Source organism: Haliotis rubra, unplaced genomic scaffold (assembly GCF_003918875.1).
Source record: "Haliotis rubra isolate DU_JTF1 unplaced genomic scaffold, ASM391887v1 Scf266, whole genome shotgun sequence".
NCBI classification, from domain to species: Eukaryota; Metazoa; Mollusca; class Gastropoda; order Lepetellida; family Haliotidae; genus Haliotis; species Haliotis rubra.
Genome location: NW_025766736.1, coordinates 413,539 through 433,216, shown reverse-complemented (window position 1 = coordinate 433,216; position 19,678 = coordinate 413,539). Strand labels below are relative to the sequence as shown.

The 19,678-nt window shown below is 39.7% G+C and overlaps 1 long non-coding RNA gene across 1 annotated transcript; it reads left to right on the top strand.

Annotated features, from left to right (window-relative positions):
- Window positions 1–1,087: 1,087 nt before the first annotated feature.
- On the top strand, window positions 1,088–19,218 carry LOC124280366. Its single transcript, XR_006899663.1, has 3 exons — window positions 1,088–1,234; window positions 16,700–16,705; window positions 19,207–19,218. It is a non-coding gene; the product is annotated as an uncharacterized LOC124280366 (long non-coding RNA).
- The last annotated feature ends 460 nt before the right edge of the window (window positions 19,219–19,678 follow it).

Genomic DNA, 19,678 nt, shown 5'->3' with positions numbered 1-19,678 from the left:
GTTTCTTCCTACTACTACTACTACTACTACTACTACTACTACTACTACTACTACTACTACTACTACTACTACTACTACTACTGTAAGCCATTAAAAACGCAATTGGTATTTGTTGTCCTGAAACTCACAAAAGTTCTATTGAAGATTTTTTCCTGCGATACAGAGGATGTAGGGATAAAAGGCTGTTATTCTGGCCCATTTCGAGTTCGAGTCCCGGAGCATTCCTCTCACATGAACTTTGATACTTAAAACTGAACCTTTGACATTTCTCGTAAACACAACCACATTCACGAAACACGTTGTGCACATGCATTACCTGCACCCAAGCCCTGTAAAAGCACAAGGAATTGTGGAACTCAATCACTTTGAGAAAATGCCACAATTGACACAAGACGAAAGGAATCAGGTTATCGGTATGGTCAGCCAAGGTGCTTCAGATGTGATGATTGCCAGGCACTTTAATGTGCATCCATCCACTGTAAGTCGACTCAGACAACGTTTTCGGGCTACCGGAAGTGTTGCTGATCGTCCGCGACCTGGTGCACCACCTGTGATAACAGCTCGAAAAAACCGCAATATCCGAGTTTCACACTTGCGAAATCGGCTCCAAACAGCTGATGATGAGGCAAGGAGGACAATTGGGACAAGTCAACGTCATTTCAGCGCCCAAAAGGTGCAAGGACGCCTTGCTGACTTCAAGATCCGGTGTCGTCACCCGTACCGTGGTCCAACCTTATTGCATCGCCACAGACTTGCCAGACAGCGATGGGCAGCAAATGGGGCCAATCTTGGCAACCGGACATTGCCACATGTCATTTTTTCAGATGAATCCAGGTTTAACTTATCCTTTGCAGATGGACGTCCACAGATTTATCGACGTAAAGGAGAAAGACTTGCGCCAAACTGTGTCCTTGAACATGATCGTTTTGGAGGGGGGTGGTGTCATGATCAGACCACAGACCATTAGAGGCTGCAGACCATCCAACAGCTGTTCCTGAGAAATGTGTGTCTTTCAATGCCCCAAAGACTGCGAGCATGTCTTGCAGCGCACGGTGGACACACACGATATTGACTGCAAGTTACCCCTCCTTTGTTTGATGTCGTTGTTGCGTCACTGATGTTGTTGTTGACTGGACATTTTCAGATGAAATTATTCACAGATGTTCACTTAAAACATATCTGCCAGTTTGGTTTATATAAGTTGATATTGGTATGAGTAAAGAAAGTATCCATGGTCTATAAATGGGGTTCACTCATGTGAGGTTTACGCTGTTAGAATGTTGCTCGAAACAGTAACGGTTGTAGAATATTCTGTGTGTGCGTGTTTGTGTGTGTGTTTGTTTGTTTGTTTTTGTTTTTTTGTGTGTGTTTGTGTGTGTGTTTAAAGCCGCAATAGTTCGACTACAGACCAGATACTGCAGTGATTAGTTTAGTATAAGCAATGGCGCCTCTTTAGACCGGTCAGTTTTGAACCGCAATCCCCAAGGGACCAGTGAACGAGAGACTACAAACCACACAGGTGCAATATTTCATGATAACTCCGATTGCTTGAGTATAAGCGACAATCGACCAGTGAATCATTTGACTGTTAGCTTGAGCAAATATGTTTTCCATCGGTGATCGTCATCACAACCACCAGATCCCCATTTCTATCCGTCCTACAACAAGCAACTGGGAACGTTTTCTACCACAGTTTCTGCACATAGTAGAATATATGCAGTATTACTGGGGCGTTACGAACGGAACCTCATTAAACTGAAATATAATTAAGGATTTCGTGGTTAGAGCGTCCGTCCAGAGAGCGGAAGGTCGTGGGTTCGATCCCCGACCGTGTCAAGACGTTAAAATATGGTACTTGTTGGTCCCTGCCTGGCGCTCGGCATTAATGGGTACAACAAGGACTGGTCGGCTTGGAGTCAGTATAATGTGTCTGAGTGGGGTATTCATGCTTTACTGCGGCATGGTATCTCAGTGGGCTAGCACTATAAAACCAGCTTCAGTCTGGGCTAGTACAAGCAGCCGCATATACACATACACACGCATTCACGTCGTCATTTGAGCGAAGTATTCTCCAGCGCGACGTTAAACCTAATTTCACCTCACCTCACCTCACCTCATCTCACATTCCAGCGCTTCAATTGCATTCGTAAAACATACATAAAATTTAGGACACGTTCTAATCCAAATTGTGTTCATTCAAACTACTGCCTTGAGAAAAAGCAAGATACAATTTGGCCCACCGATTCCGTTTCACCAAAGAAAACCTCCCACAAAATCCCCTACAAAAAACAAGAAGAAGAAAAAACGTGGCTTGATCATGAGTAACATAAAAAAGCTTTCAATTACGAGAATTACAAGACACTATTCGATAAAGCGTCTGTTTACAAAGCATTAGGCTGCTTGTCCTAAAGTGAGTGTTTAGATAATTTGCGTAATTGGAAGGAGGCATCATCCTTCACGTGCTTATCATGTTTCCGAACAAAAAGTAATTACATCTTGACACTCGCATCAATCATTTCGTATATTTTTGAATCGTAACAAATTATGGTCAATGTTTTGTTGAAGCGAATCTGCTCGTTGACGGCAGCGAGACGCAAAGAGGAAGACTGCAATCAAGATTTACCTCTTCCAACCACTGTTACGACTCACAGCCTGAATCGAAAGTCCGGGGAGTGTTTATTCGTGAGACAGGAAGTGACAGACACTTTCGGAATCGCTAAGATCTTTTGCAGATTTCTTGATGTTCAATAATCCTGTTGATGTAATCTAATATATCATCTTCACGTTATTTCATTAGCTTCATTGAAAGTGCTTTCACAGCAAATTAGCCAGCTTTCACGTCAGAGAGGGTCTATTCAAGGGAGATAAATCAACCATTGTGGTGGTTGTAGAAGTGACGGGCTGTCAACAAGTGTGATATATTTCAATATACAGGATGAGCAGATACTGTTTGGCGTCACTTTCCCGATCAATCATAGTGTGGAGTGCTTCCTACCCTGACGTGTAGGAGACCGACACTATGAGGGAGTACAGTGGCTGAGAGTGATCTTTAGGACGCCACCTGGCGGTGTGTTAGTACAAGGAATCCGTACCTACAAACAAGTTATTCCCAATCAACAAACGAAACATGCCCAATCAAATGATTCTTTACCAACTTTGAAACTCTCCAGTCTGTCCCCAAAATATGACTATGATTACAAACAGAAATACCTAAAGGGATGAGCATATACACACCGAATAAGAAGAACATGCAGATACATATAATTACATATGAACAGCCTTGCAAATGGACAGTAATGCCTTCTTTGTGTATAGTGGGAAAGGTGACCGCAGAGAGTTGCTAATGAATAGCTTCGTATGCCTAAAGCCTCCAAAATACAGGTACATACACCAGTCTGGCAAATGGACAGGCCGGTAACCCTAAGGCCTCCCAAATAGATAAACCATTGGTTCCAGAGTCTTGTCAATAGCATTATACCTGTAATCTCCCACATAGGTTCACCCTTCAGTCTAAAATCTTGCAAATAGACCATGGAACTAAGGTTTTATACATCGTCAGGAACGTGTACCTGATGCCTTGCAACAAGACGGGCAGCACTGCAACAGATCTCGACACACAAAATTGACTAAAATACATGGGAAAATACACACGACAACGAATCCAACTGACTGCAGATAACATAATACTGTTGCTACAGGTACACGAGGACCAACAGAGAGGCATTCAGATGCACATAGCTGCTAGACGTACCGGGAGTTTATAAACGTACATATTCACACCCACAGAAACTGAGGGAATGCAGACACACTAACACAGAGGCCCGTCCTCCATGAGGGATCCATGAGAGACTACAGCGGACGCGGAGTGAGCGGATCAGCATCACAGGCTAATGAGAAGACAGTGAAGACGAGGAGAGACTGTTTCCTTTTGATGTCCGATTAATCATGGCTAACACCTGCCCCTTACTCTAATGAGAAGGAATGGCTGGCAACGTCCAAGACAAACACTATCTCTATTACTGACACACCGTCATAAATAGCGTACTCTTCTGTAATTACAGCATTCACAACTGGCAGAAAACTTTACTCAGGGTCTGAATAAAACTTCAGGTACAAATATATACAAAGTGAAGCTGTTGAAAGGCATTTAGAAGTTGGAGGAACATGTATACATGACACGTTATGGAGCAAGAATTAGCTCCTAACGTCGTGTAAAGAATAAATAAGAAGTTGTTATCCACAAAACGTGTCATGTATAAATACGTTCCTCCAACTTCTAAATGCCTTTCAAAAACTTCACTTTGAATATATTTGTACCTGAAGTTTTATTTCACAGAGGAAGACAAATTATTGTGAGGAAATGTGTGGCTGAATAGTGGTATTGAAAAGAATACAAGATAAAGGACGATGTATCCCAATTATAAGAGAACATTCCGGAAGCATTCAGACCATTGCTTTCCATTTCTCGCTAATCATTCAAATTTTACTCACCAAATGCGATTTGACAGTTTGTTGGCTACAATAGTGAAAATGTGTATTCCTTTTCGCTTAATGCATACACCAACTAGTGTTTTTATCATGAGTAGATGGCATATGTAAATGCCCCACTAGACGACGTCACAGGTGTAACTGCAAATAGGTAGGAATCCACTTTCAATAATAACACGACAGAGATGGACTATTTAGCAGATAATAAAAACCTGTTGGAGACTATTTGCATGTACAGTGCGTGAATTAAATATCAAATACATAGGACACGTTCTATCACATACTTGCTCAGATAATAATTTGTTGTAGATTTCCTGTTTGTCACTACACATGTTGACCTTTGCTGTGCGAATACCATTGTCATTAATATACTTTAAAATATTAATTTAAGAAAGGGAGCCTGACGATCCGGGTTCAAAATGGTCTTCTGCAACCAATGTTTGCCGTAAGAGGCAACTAACGGGATCGGGTGGTCTGGCTCGCGGACATCGTATCCCAGACATCGATTCGCATCCAGATATCGATGCTTATGCTGTTGATCAATGGATTGTCCTGATAACAAAAAAATAATAAAAACAAAAAAAATTAACAATTCAAAGGGAAAAACAACAACAATAAAACAATCAATCAAAGGGAATGAGCAACGTGCTTCATCGATGGGGACAGCTCTTGATATGACAACAACAGTTGCACTGGGTTGAACAAGTTCTATCAAATATGGTTTCTCTTGAACCTTTGTTTAGACAGAAGTATGGATATTACCAGAATTAGCTGAGCAGAGACGTGCGTATTAGACGGTCATAGATCCGCTGACTGAGACTGACACAGTGTTCCTGAGTTTCATTAATGATGTAAACATGTACAGCTCTTGATATGACAACAACAGTTGCACTGGGTTGAACAAGTTCTATCAAATATGGTTTCTCTTGAACCTTTGTTTTAGAAGAACGAGCAGAGACGTGCGTATTAGACGGTATGGATATTACCAGAATTAGCTGAGCAGAGACGTGCGTATTAGACGGTCATAGATCCGCTGACTGAGACTGACACAGTGTTCCTGAGTTTCATTAATGATGTAAACATGTACAGGCTGATATATTTGAATTTGAATGGCTTTCCTTGCCTATTAAGCTGCCGTTATATGATCAAAACACTTTATCTTGCCACACATATAAATGTCGTTTTCTGATTGGCTGAGCGCTCTTCTATTATTTTCAATGTACCACGCTTACAAGCGAGTAACATTTTCTATGTACCCCGCTGGAATTGCCGAACTGATTTGGTACTTCGTAGTAGTAATTCTTTTTCTCGAATAACATTGAACCACGTATGATGTACGGAAATTACCGATGTTTTGCGAATGCAAATCGATGGAAGGGAGATAACTCTAAATTTGTTTTTCTTGTCATCTGGTACTCGATACCCGTGCTTCAAACAGTTCAAAATTACCATTGAGGTGTTCGATAAGATAATACGTTGTTCACTGGTCCCTCAGGGCCCATGGGTTGATGTACCCTCGATGTTGCTTTATGTTCCCCTTGCCCGAAACATCGATGGTACATCAGCCCATGTCCCCCTCAATACCAGTGAACAACTTATATTCACCCACCTCACTCACCATGCTGTTGCATCTGCCGTTCCGAATGGTGTATGACATGATCCATTCTGCTCAGCCAGGCACAGGAGAGATATATGTGTATATGTGGAATGCCAACAGTAGAAGTATGCATGTATTTCACAGTCGTATATGGCGGGGCTGTTCCGTTCCAAACAAGAGTAATATCATTTGCCTTGCGCAGGAGGCGAATGGGAGGCACCGAACCCCACGAATAGAAGGACTTGCTGGACCGGCAGAATGTCGGTATAGGTAACTGACTATATTTAGCAGTGTCCTTTGAACAATTCACATGTGTTCTCGTGTATCCATGAGGTAGTGTTCAGAAGGTAAATTATCATTGTTGTTATATTTAGCATGTACATGCTTAACTCGCTTTCTATAACGTGCATGAAGTCTTGGCTCAGGTTGTTTCGTTTACAAATAGTAATGTGCAATAGTTGAGTGAGTATAGTCTTTCTCCGCTTTTAGTTATTTTCCAGCAATATCATGCTGGGAGACACCAGAAACGGGCTTCCCCATCATGCCCATGTTGTCTAATTCGGGTCATCGGGTCGTGACGAGCGAACACTTAAACTAGAGAATAACCAGTCTCAATCGTCCATCAAGACCGATTGCAATTGGTGTAAATGACAACGCAGCATTGAAACTCAATTGGATGGATCACACAACGTGTGCCAGGAGGTCGGGATAGTTAATTGTAAATGATTCCGTTAAGTACTAAGACTCGGAACACCGGTTACAGGCTTTCAATATAGCAATTTCAAGGATGAGAACATTGTCACAGAAGGCCCTGGAGCCGATTCTACACTTTTCCATTCTACCTCTTCTGATCCCCGAGGAGTGATACGTAAACATCGCAAAAATCCAACCAGTAGACATAGTGTAAGATGATTCCGGTACAACATTTAGTGAAAAGGGCGGAAAGTTTACTTTTAACCGTGAAGGGACATACTCCTGGGACGGGGACGATGAGCAGAGCATCAGGAAGGAAATAACTGGACAGATATCCAAGTTTGGCAAATTGAAAGGAGGCCACGGCCAGGTTCAAGGTTTATTACAGAAGTTTTTCAAAAACTTGGGCCATAAAGTGTGAACTCAAATGAAGTGAATTTATCGACTTTATACGCGCATGTGTCTTTTTGAGAGAAATCGATAAGTACTCCAATCTTTCATTTAACTGCCAATATTCAAATATATGTTGGCGTTATTTCCTTTTGTTCCCTTCGTCGCACATTTGCGTCAGAAAAATGATATTGTTCTAATTTTTGTAATGATTTCTGAAAAGGAAGTGGAAGTTTTGATGAACTTCATCAAGTACTGTTATATTTTCAGCAAAGAATATGAGGAGATACTACTGCTCGAACAGGACATGGAACAACTTTGTGTTTGAGTATAACAGAGACAATAGTATTCCTGAAAGTTCACTATCCATGAGGTTTTCTTAATGTCGTAAATAGAGTACTGGCCACGAAGCATTTTGTTCATTTATCAGTGATAAGTGAGTGAGTGAGTTTAGTTTTACGCCGCACTCAGCAATATTCCAGCTTTATGGCGGTGGTCTGTAAATAATCAAGTCTGGACCAGACAATCCAGTGATCAACAGCATGAGCATTTATCTGCGCAATTGGGAACCGATGACATGTGTCAACGAAGTCAGCGAGCCTGACCACCCGATCCCGTTAGTCGCCTCTTACGACAAGCATACTCGCCTTTTATTGCAAGCATGGGTTGCTGAAGACCTATTCTACCCCGGATCTTCACGGGTCTTATCAGTGATAAACATTATGGTGGAAATAGATATGAAATTCATAGACACGGGGGAGATTTTACGTATTTATTCCACCATGGAAATAGTGTGGTATATGCACTTTTTTCAGCTATCTTGTTTAGGTGTATGGCAGAGTTTGTGGTAGCAACACCTATTGAATCGGACCATCTTCCACTTCCATCTTTCCAGTTTATATAAACTTCTCAATCCCTAGTAAGAAGTCATAACAACAACAGGACCAGTTTACCGACACGGATAGTAAAACTATATATATTAATGTAAATATATTGATATCTTATTAACTACTCGTATATACATAGCTATCGTGGGGATAAATTAAACGTCACAGTTATCGTAGTATTAAGAAGTTTACAGTAGGTTGCGTTTTATGGATACTCAGTAATGATAGTAATGGATCGTAAAGTATCTGTCGATATTTCAAAATATGATGTTAAAATACGATGTTATTTGGAAGTATAAGTACGTTAGTTCAGTTTATAATTTTCTTGGAAATGTATTTTAGTTATATCACCGCGGAACAGCTTGACTCCGGCACAAACATCGGTATGATGCTAGTCATATGAAGGATGAATTCTTTTTTCTTACATTTCGCGATAAATTGATAAGACGGATGTATATAGTCAGTAAACACGGAAAGAAATTGTCTTGTTGTTTTTCATTCTAATGTCCTGAGAAAATGCTGATATGAATAAAAGTGCATCATAATTTATTTATCATGCTTTAAGGCGAACATGTACTTGTATACAACATACAAACAGTGACAAATCTATAATATTACTGAATAGTGGCATGAAGCAACCGGCAATATATATTGTTTGACTCAATCAATAACTCAAGACGACAACACTGTTTGCTATAAGCTTAACAAACAACAACAGAAACGCCTTTCAAAAGAAAGAAAACAACAACTACTTGATCCCCACCTGTTGTGGGTTACCAGGTATATCCTTGCCCTTGGCTGCATATAAATGTCTGCATATCCCGATGGAATTGGCAATACCCTCACTTCCAGCATTCGATACACCCACCAAACATAGTCCTGAATCCTCGCTCACCGTCTTCAGTTGACGAATCTGAAGCAGAGTGATCTTCACTCTTAGTTACACACCTGGAAATATTTGTATGTTAGCCTATTTCCCGTGTTCGCCAGCCTCCAAATTTGAGATGATGATGATATAGCGAGCATTGACTGGATTACCCCATATCAGGTGGTGTCTTTCGTGTTCTTCAACACGACAGTGTGCGCAGCATACACGTGTTTCATGCTCGTATAACCATTTCCATCCTGCCTCATTTCAGTGCACATTGGTTAAATGATGTCTTTGAAAAACGAGTTTCTGAACGGATTGACACAAGGACGATTTTTATCTTCGGTGAACTGTTTTTCAAGTGCTTTTCTTCTTCGTGACTTGAGTCGAAATCGGAGTTAATATAACATGTGATATTCTTGAACGTATAAAGTGACAAGTTTCCGTCGTGAACAGACTGCTTTATACATTATCTGATGGTGGGATTAATGAAAGATGCAATTTAGTTCTTATCAGTTGTATTTCATAATTTCTTCCAGAATTGTGTTTGTGTTAAGTACGTTGGTGTGATCTACAATTAGTACAACTAAACATTAAGTAGAAAACCTCTAACCTGAGCATGCCAATAAAGGCATGTCCTAATTTCTTTATTCTTCAACTTTTTATTATTTCTGTTCAATTCAAACAAAAACATAAAGCGTATAAGTCACTGTATGTTACACAGATTCAAACATTTAAGCGGGAGAGGGTTATTTTAAAATGAGCACATATGTGCTCCGAACATAAGAGTACATTACAAATGTCAAGCAGGCATGACGATCAAGGGAGATACAATCAAAATAACAGAAGTTGCTGTCCATTAAGTTTGTTCTTCCATATTTTACTTCCGAACTTCCCAACAAATGCCACTCAAAGAAGATAAAGGGAGACAATCGAATATTCATAAGAGTACTGTGTGTTAGCTAATCTACATTTCAAACATTTTAGTTTGTTATGGCAATTGTTTTATCCACCTAGAAAACCTCTTTCAATGATTCTCTTTTATTAATATCATACCCCTTTCGAGAAATCCAACATTCGCGATCCTCATTGTACACATGGTGTGGGGATATATGAACAGTTGTTTGATGAAAATCCGCTTGAAGAAAGTATATTTTAAATTGATTATCGATTGTCGAATACAATCCAATCAAACTCTGCAACCAGAGAACAGATAATGACAAACAGAGATGTATGATTACTTGAGAGGCATGTAGCCCTTTGAGCCTTCATCACAAAAATAACTATTTCAGATGAAGATATTGTATGAAAACAAGGGTGGTCAAAATCTTTCCCCCGTGTAATCAGAGGTGTAAATTCTGTTCTTTTTTAAAAGATGTATTTTTCGTGACTAAACAACCTTCGTTCTGCAAGTGGACTTGAAAGATACCCATTTCTTGATTAATAGCTTCCCTTGCAGGATCAATGGAGTCTGCAGTATGTGGAGGAGGAAGATCCCAATATCCTGAATGGGCATTTTGAAGCGATGTATTCGTTTCAAGATCTCCATTAGCCACAATTCAATGTAAACGCACGGTCTCAACAGAAAATCGTAGTTAATAATGTAAGGGTACATTTGGTTTGATTGGTCATAAACAGGAAACGAGCAATTAGAATTCTTGCATTAGAGGAAAATGCCCAGCCTTGAGTGCAAGGCGTATTTATCAAACGTATACGTCGGATAATGGCTGAAATATTCAATACATAATATTTCTACTTTGATGTCATTCTACGTATAGCGTTTGAAAAGGTGAATACGGCCTCCGAATCTCTAGTCAAAGATGTAAAGGGGCCCAAAGCGCAGTTTCAAATCATTCCATGTAAGTGATCAAGTTTGACAATGAATGTGTCGGTCAAGGTGGAACATCGAGTAAATGACAATGATTATGTGTATGAGAGTGGGTGAGTGAGTTGAGTTTTACGCCGCACTCAGAAATATTCCGGCTATATGGCGGCGGTCTGTAAATAATCGAGTCTAGACCAGACAATCCAGTGATCAACAGCATGAGCATCGATCTGCGCAACCAAGAACCGATGAACATGTGTCAACCAAGTCAGCGAGCCTGACCACCCGATCCCGTTAGTCACCTCTTACGACAAGCATTGGTTACTGAAGATCAATATTCTAACCCGGTCCTTTACGGGTCAATGTGTATGAGAGAAAAATAAGCTTCATTATTGGAATCATAACAACTCGTCTATCAGTTTGAATGTCGTCGCAAATTGGATTACCTCCAATGTAGATTTGATTTGTTGATTGAGATACTATTGAACGTTGAATATGTGCAGTAAAATACTGTTATACTATAACTGGCAAATAAATCGGAAATACATGTTTATTGTAATGCTGAATCTAGAGAACTAAAATTCACAGGGTACTTACGTGTGAGCAAATGTCAGCACATCTGTGGTGTGTGTGTGTGTGTGTGTGCGCGCGTGCGTACATACATACATACATACATACATACATACATACATACATACATACATACATACATACATACATACATACATACATACATACATACATACATACATTGAACTTGTATATGCTATATCTTTAGTTCTACATTGAAACTGAAGTATGCTGGTTTCTGCTTGGTCTAAATATAAGCTAAAAGTAAGTATCTATCAGTAAAAATAAGACTAAATCAAGCATCGAATTCTATTCCATACCTTATTGCCTTGAACATGATTACATCGATATAAAGCAGGTAACTATGGCTGTTGATAACCAATTAGAATTTTGTTCGTACGTTTATGAAACAATATTACATCTATCTAAGAAAGTACACATTCAAGAAAAACACTACCCACTGTGACAAGGAAATTTCGCACATTTCCACCAGTACGTGAGCGTAGTTTTACGCCGCTATTAATAATATTCCAGCAATATTATATACAGTACATCTTGCGCCAGATATGTTTTTCATACCTTGAACCCGTTTCCATCAGTAAATCATAACTTAATGGTGAATCTTATAACAAATTGTGGTCATTTTGGGTGTTCAGACAACTCGGCACGTGACTATTGTGGCAGCCATTTTGAACTGAAGTGAACTGACGTTTGATTTGTTTGTCGTTCAACGTCGCACTCAGCAATATTTCAGCTACAGCACAGCAATTTGTAAATAATCCTGTCTGGACCAGACACTCCACATCGTAGCATTATTAGCATCGATCTTTGCTGCTGTGATGCGTCGAATTTCATACTTTGACCCGCATCAACCAAGTCAGTGAGCTTAACCACCCGATCCCGTTAGTCGCCTCAAACATCAAGAATAGGTTGATCATGATCTAACCACTGATCTTCATGGGTCTTTTAACTGACGAATAATAGAAGTTCGGGGCTGTAGTTATTCTGAATACATTTCAATGAATTGCCACTTACTGAAAAGCTATTTCAAACAATCTGGCATTTATTGAAACCCAAAATAGTTCCTTTACCTGGCTTTGTCTAAGCAGTGATAATATGAAACACCATGCAACGTAATTAAATATATATCTATGGGTGGTTATTGTAGCAATAAATTGAAATGTAACTAAGTATATAGTAGCGTTCCTAGTATGGTGATCTACCTTCAGTGGTTGGCGATCTATAGCCCGTGTTTTATATTGTATTGTATGCTTTAATTAAAATGTTTTAGTTTTCTATGCTAGTTCTATATCCATATCCGTCGATGACTGGTTATTTACCTACTTGTATATATTGTGTATGTTCACCATTTCTCGTCACTATATGGCTGAAACATTGCAGAGGTGACGTTAAATTGTAACTCACTCAATAAGTATATAGTAGCCATAATTTGGAACAAGTAAAATAAATGTAAGTATGTGAGGAATTGACATCAACTTTGCCTCTATACAAATAACAGGGACAAACATGGATTTTAAGAAAGCACCATTTACCAAAGCGCTCTTGTCATGGTAAAATGGAGAAAAATCAGATTGTTATAAAAATCGAGGTAATCTAACAAAAGATCGGATATCCTGAAGCGTCTAGTTCGAAATCAACATCTAAAGTAATGTATCTACAGTTGGACTTCGTGAAATTACAACAAAGTAAATGTATGATATGTATGCCATTTCATAAACTAGTATCATTGAAGACACAGAGATGCCAGTGACCAACAACTGCGGCGAATATTGCTGTGTCGCAAAGAATGCAAACTATTGAGAGAATTAAAAAAAATCCTAATATGTGAAAGGGTAATGTAAGAGGTACAAAGCCTGGAAAAGTGTTGAAAGACAACTATCAAGTAGATACCAATGCTAATCAATCGTATTATCTCATGAACAATAATCACATATTGTAACTGCACTGCAATCAAGCACCTTGCTGAAAGGTTTCAACCCATATGCAACTGGTAAGGTCTTAGTTCTGCAGCTCAAAATATTTTAAACAACACCCGCAAATAGTAGCCTGTGTGTTGCAGTACACACTAGCCATGAAATATATTGCTAGTCATGTAAAAGACTAGTGTTGCTTAACTTCGTCTGAGTTAACGTGGTTAATAAAAAATATTGTTATATACAGACAAGAACAACAATTGGTAATATGGTAAGAGATGGCAGTGTATTGTTACTAAGGTAATGAGATGTGATTCCAGTCGATGAGGTGATGGTTTGATGAAGTAACCCTGGTCTGAGATGGTCGGCTGGAAATTGTATAATACTAGACGTAGCAGCCTGGGTTGAAACGCTGCACAAGCATGGATTACGTGGAATTTGGCAACTGTTCTTTCCTTAAACTTAGAGATGACACACTTCATGCATATACATATGTACTTCCAATCCTCTGGGAAATCAAACCTCCCGTTAGGAAGAACAGGTTGAATACACCTTCTTTCTTTAGAACTGAAGCGAAAAGGGGTCTATTTGTGTGTCTAAAATTCTTTCACTTAAAACACGACATGAAGATAATCAGTCTTAAAGCTGGAATTAACAAGAATATTAGAGATGCATTTGTTGATACTATAAGATGACCAGTTGAGGTCTGGATACATACATGCCCTATGTTAGTGTAGGAATCAAGAATACAGCATAGGAATCAAGATTACAGCAAACAGATGCTAGTTTTACTTTGAATTTGTGATGAACGTAACTGCACAAATGTGTCACCGCTTATTCTATTTTGCACGTTGAAGTACAAGCAGTAGTATAAAGAGATGTCATGCTCAAGGTAAACACGAGACACAAAATGTTGAATCCAAGCCAACCAGTCGAACCGTCGATCTTGCGCTCTCAAGGCAGACACTCTATCCAGTGGGAAGTTGTTCTGTGCTGTTGGATGATGAGAGATTCAAATAAGTAAGTGAGCAAGTTTGCTGTAAGTATAAAAATGCGTGTTTGCAAGGCTTGCTTATTACAGAGGTGGTCACTATGTGGCTGAGATATTGCCGAGGTGACGTTGAATTTTAACTCACTCACTCACTATTACAGTGGTAACGCTGATGATGTGTGGAATCGAGATGAGCTGTAACACCGACCCATAACGTTAAGAGCCCAGTTATGAACTTTCGCAGACAATAATGCTAATCAGAATTACATTATAAGTTGTTCACTGGTCACGTATTTATCTTACCGAACACATTAATGTTAATTTTGAATTGTTTGAAGCACGGGTACAAATCTTTTCGTAGCCATCGCTAGATTTTGCTGACAAGAAAAACAGATTTAGAGTTATCTCCCTTCCATCGATTTGCATTCGCAAAACATCGGTAATTTCCGTACATCATACGTGATTCAATGTTATTCGAGATAAAGAATTACTACCACAAAGTACAGAATGAGTTGCCATTGACAGCGGGGTACATTGAAATGTACCTCGCTTGTAAGCGGGGTACATTGAAAATAATAGAAGAGCGCTCAGCCAATCAGAAAGCGACATTTATGTGTGAGGCAAGATAAATATCAGTATTGGTCCCTATAGTGGTGGTGCAGTGGTTAGAGCGTCCGCCCGGGGAACGGAAGGTCGCGGGTTCGATCCCCGACCGCGTCATACCAAAAGACGTTAAAATATGGTACTTGTTGGCCCCTGCCTGGCGCTCGACATTAATGGGTACAACAAGGACTGGTCGGCTCGGAGTCAGTATAATGTGTCTGAGTGGGGTATTCATGCTTCACTGCGGCATGGTATCTCAGTGGGCTAGCACTATAAACTAGCTTCAGTCTGGGCTAGTACAAGCAGCCGCACGTACACATACACGCGCATGCACGTCGTCATTTGAGCGAAATATTCTCAAGCACGACGTTAAACCCAATTTCACCTCACCTCTCCCTAGAGTGGTGGTCTACCTTCAGTTGTCAGCCTTTTTCTATATTGTATTGTCCTAATCTGAAATCCTATTTTAGAGATATATGCTAGTTTATTTCTTGATATTGTGATATTCTAGTCGGTTTTACTGTCCTTCGATGACAGGTTTTGTTATTTACCATAAATTACTATGTATAACAATTAAATGTTCTCGTCCCGATATGGCTGAAATATTGCCGATGTGACGATAAATTATAACTCACTCACTCACTATTACAGTGGTAACGCTGATGATGTGTGGAATCGAGATGAGCTGTAACACCGACCCATAACGTTAAGAGCCCAGTTATGAACTTTCGCAGACAATAATGCTAATCAGAATTACATTATAAGTTGTTCACTGGTCACGAGGGGGGCAGTGAACAACGTATTTATCTTACCGAACACATTAATGTTAATTTTGAATTGTTTGAAGCACGGGTACAAATCTTTTTGTAGCCATCGCTAGATTTTGCTGACAAGAAAAACAGATTTAGAGTTATCTCCCTTCCATCGATTTGCATTCGCAAAACATCGGTAATTTCCGTACATCATACGTGATTCAATGTTATTCGAGATAAAGAATTACTACCACAAAGTACAGAATGAGTTGCCATTGACAGCGGGGTACATTGAAATGTACCTCGCTTGTAAGCGGGGTACATTGAAAATAATAGAAGAGCGCTCAGCCGATCAGAAAGCGACATTTATGTGTGAGGCAAGAAAAATATCAGTATTGGTCCCTATAGTGGTGGTGCAGTGGTTAGAGCGTCCGCCCGGGGACTGGTCGGCTCGGAGTCAGTATAATGTGTCTGAGTGGGGTATTCATGCTTCACTGCGGCATGGTATCTCAGTGGGCTAGCACTATAAACTAGCTTCAGTCTGGGCTAGTACAAGCAGCCGCACGTACACATACACGCGCATGCACGTCGTCATATGAGCGAAATATTCTCAAGCACGACGTTAAACCCAATTTCACCTCACCTCACCCTAGAGTGGTGGTCTACCTTCAGTTGTCAGCCTTTTTCTATATTGTATTGTCCTAATCTGAAATCCTATTTTAGAGATATATGCTAGTTTTATTTCTTGATATTGTGATATTCTAGTCGGTTTTACTGTCCTTCGATGACAGGTTTTGTTATTTACCATAAATTACTATGTATAACAATTAAATGTTCTCGTCCCGATATGGCTAAAATATTGCCGATGTGACGATAAATTATAACTCACTCACTCACTATATCAGTATTGTTGTCTCTAATAGGAATTGTGAAGAAAATCAAAACGTATCAGTCATGTCTGTCCCGAACCAATGCAGGCGAGATTTTTCTCTTTTGGTGGTTGGGAGTCACAGCGCTGCCAGATGGGTAATGAGTTGGCAGACAGAGACCATTTGTTTGTGACACAAAGCCCATTTCTGAAGTAATGCGCCCATCTGTCAGTGAAATGTTTTATAAGCAATGATTCGTCAGTAATTAGTACTTCATTTCTGTATTCATCCATCTCTCCAGTTAGCTATCTGCATTATATCCATTATCTGACAGATATGTTTCAGATATCTTTCATTCCAGCAAATCACATGCTTTCATCGACCTATCATTTGTCTGTGTGCAGTATCGTCTTTCTACCATCCAATGCGCCTGTAAGTCCCGGGCTTTCATTCATGCTGTACGTTACTGACTCGAAGCATTCTTCAGACTTTATTACAATGATATTAAATTGTTCTTTCTCGTGGGTGGCCGCATTATATAAGGTGGCTTAGATTTTGGATGTGCAATGTTAATGGGCGCCCGGTTATTACCAACGTATGTACATCCGTCATTATTTTGTTGGAATATTGCTGGAAAACAACTTCCTTTCGCGACACTATCAACATAATTTTTAAGTGACCTTCTTGGAGTTTCAGAAACTAGTTGAGTTTCTGTTAGTAGTCTCTGCCGACAAGCATTGGTTGCTGAAGATCAGTTCTACCCCGGATCTTCACGGGTTTCTGATCCAGAATATGTCACCATTTTATAGTGTAAATAATCTAGCCAGGAATAAATTGACTCTTATTGTGAACAACAACACAATGACACCCAAACAAACAAATCACCGAGTCTACCCACCCAATCCATCAGAAACAGTGAAGGTTCAGGTTAGAATGAACCTTCAGTAACCCTTGCTTGTCGTAAGAGGCGACTAACGGGATCGGGTGGTCAGGCTCTCTGGCTTGGTTGACACATGTCATCGTATCCCAATTGCGTAGGTCGATGCTCATGCTGTTGCTCACTGGATTGACTGGTCCAGACTCGATGATTTACAGACCTCCGCAAAATAGCTGGAATATTACTGAGTGCGGCGTAAAACTAAACTCACTCACTCACTCACCCAATCCTTCATTGGCCTTCTCCGACCTGCATGGAGTGTTAGGGAACTATTCTCATCTGGAATCCCCACCTCGCCTTTAGTTTGAGCTGGCCAATGAAGATAAGTCACCACACAGAATAGATCTTGGCTGAGTTCAAGTTTAAGAGAGAATAGCATACAAGATTCTCTGTCTCACTTAAAAATGTCCCAATGGTCTGCTGAAAGTTTCATGTTAGACTTCATGTCAACCATCCAGAAATTTCAAATCATATAAGACACACAAAGAACTTGTGTTCAGAGATGGAAACTGACGTCCTTTTGTTCTAAATCTTTTCCAACAACAGCAGCCTTCCTTTTGGAAGGGAACAAACCACACAGAGACATCAACACATCACAAACACTGGATGTATTTATAAGTCCGCTGAAACAATTTTGAAAGCAAATAGTGCAGGGATAAATCCTTCAAAACATCATGGACTTTCATTGACTTTGGCGCTTTATAAATGCTTATATTATCATTATTATTTGTGTGTCATTGTGACCTGGTGTCTTGGCTCCATTCTGTGATGTAGCTTTAATATTTGACGCACGGACACAACATCCCTTATCCATTCTCACTATGTCTGTTTGTATGAATTCAATACAGTTTGTGCAATTGTGTAACTCTCCGGTTATGAAAAATATTAGAAATATAAATGTTTCGAATCCCAATACGAAAATAGGAACATTTATGGCCACTACATTGGCACACAACGTGGTGCCCTGTGCACGCTTATATAGAGAATCCTAAACGATGTCCTGTGTAATACCATAGTTAAAGCCTAAAGCGAGTTAGATACCAATGCCATTCACGAGTTTCATAAATATGGTATTACACGGGACATAGTTTAGTATTTTATTTATTACTCACCCAACATTAGCAAAATATTATCGAGCAAAGTACTTCTCTCCTAAGAATTCAACGAGTATGATGACTCTCAGCTTCACTGTAAACTTTTAAACAGTGATATCTTCAACGGGTGAGTAATAAATTACGTTTGAGCGACATGTGTCTCAGTTAATGGTAATGGTATAGCCCCAAATCAGGCAAGTCTATAGATATGTTTGTCTTTTTCCACAATATATATTTACAGTGACTAGGCGTGGGAATACGTCGAATCGTACGGCATGTTATGCTAGACAGAAGAAGAGGAGAGCCTGAGTTCCAGATCCACACCTTTCCCATTCCCCTCCGTGAAATATACACAAGAGCGGACGCCATTTACCACGAAGCCCCAGTGTTACAGGCACGTACAGGGTATATTTAGCAGGTACATCATGACTCCAGCAGTCTCGGCCAACAGGGCAATACTTTTACACGCCGAAAATACTGTTCGACGAATCAATATGATGCCAAGTAGAGTACCTGTTAAAAAAAACCAAAACTTTAAAAGTTACAGGACCAAATCTTTCCTGACTATTCCAACACATAAGCAGGCTAACTTCCCAGGTCGTTCATCTAAATCTTATGTATATCAGTATTGGTAGAAGTTTTAGTACCAATAATTTATAGTGGAAAGAATGGAGTTTTTAAAACAGTTTTACTTTGGTCATTTCCAAGTAATAACTAAGAATTTTACAGCAAATGAACAGATTAACTGGAAATTATTTTCAAGTAGTTAAGAATTTAGAAGCAGTTACTCTAGCCATCATTTTAATGCATTCTAAATACATCCACACTGTTATCTCTACGGTCAACTTTACACCAAGGACAAAAACGTGAACATATTTTATTTATTAGATTAACAATTCTAAATCACGGCAGTTCCTTTTAAGATGTCCAGTTTCTGCTGACAACCACGGGGGCTAGCCTAGTCGGTTTTGCCTGCAGGTAAACACACACTCCTGAAAGGATTTTTCCAAAGTTAATACTTTCGTAAAGGAGCGGTCCAGCAATAAACATTTTTATAGAACCTGATTAAATTTCTCTAAACGGAGATTATTGGCGTCCACATGCAGTTACCATTGGCTATATTCTATCATGCCATGTACAAAGCCCGAATGGATTTACACAAAGCCTCAGGTTTTCTGTA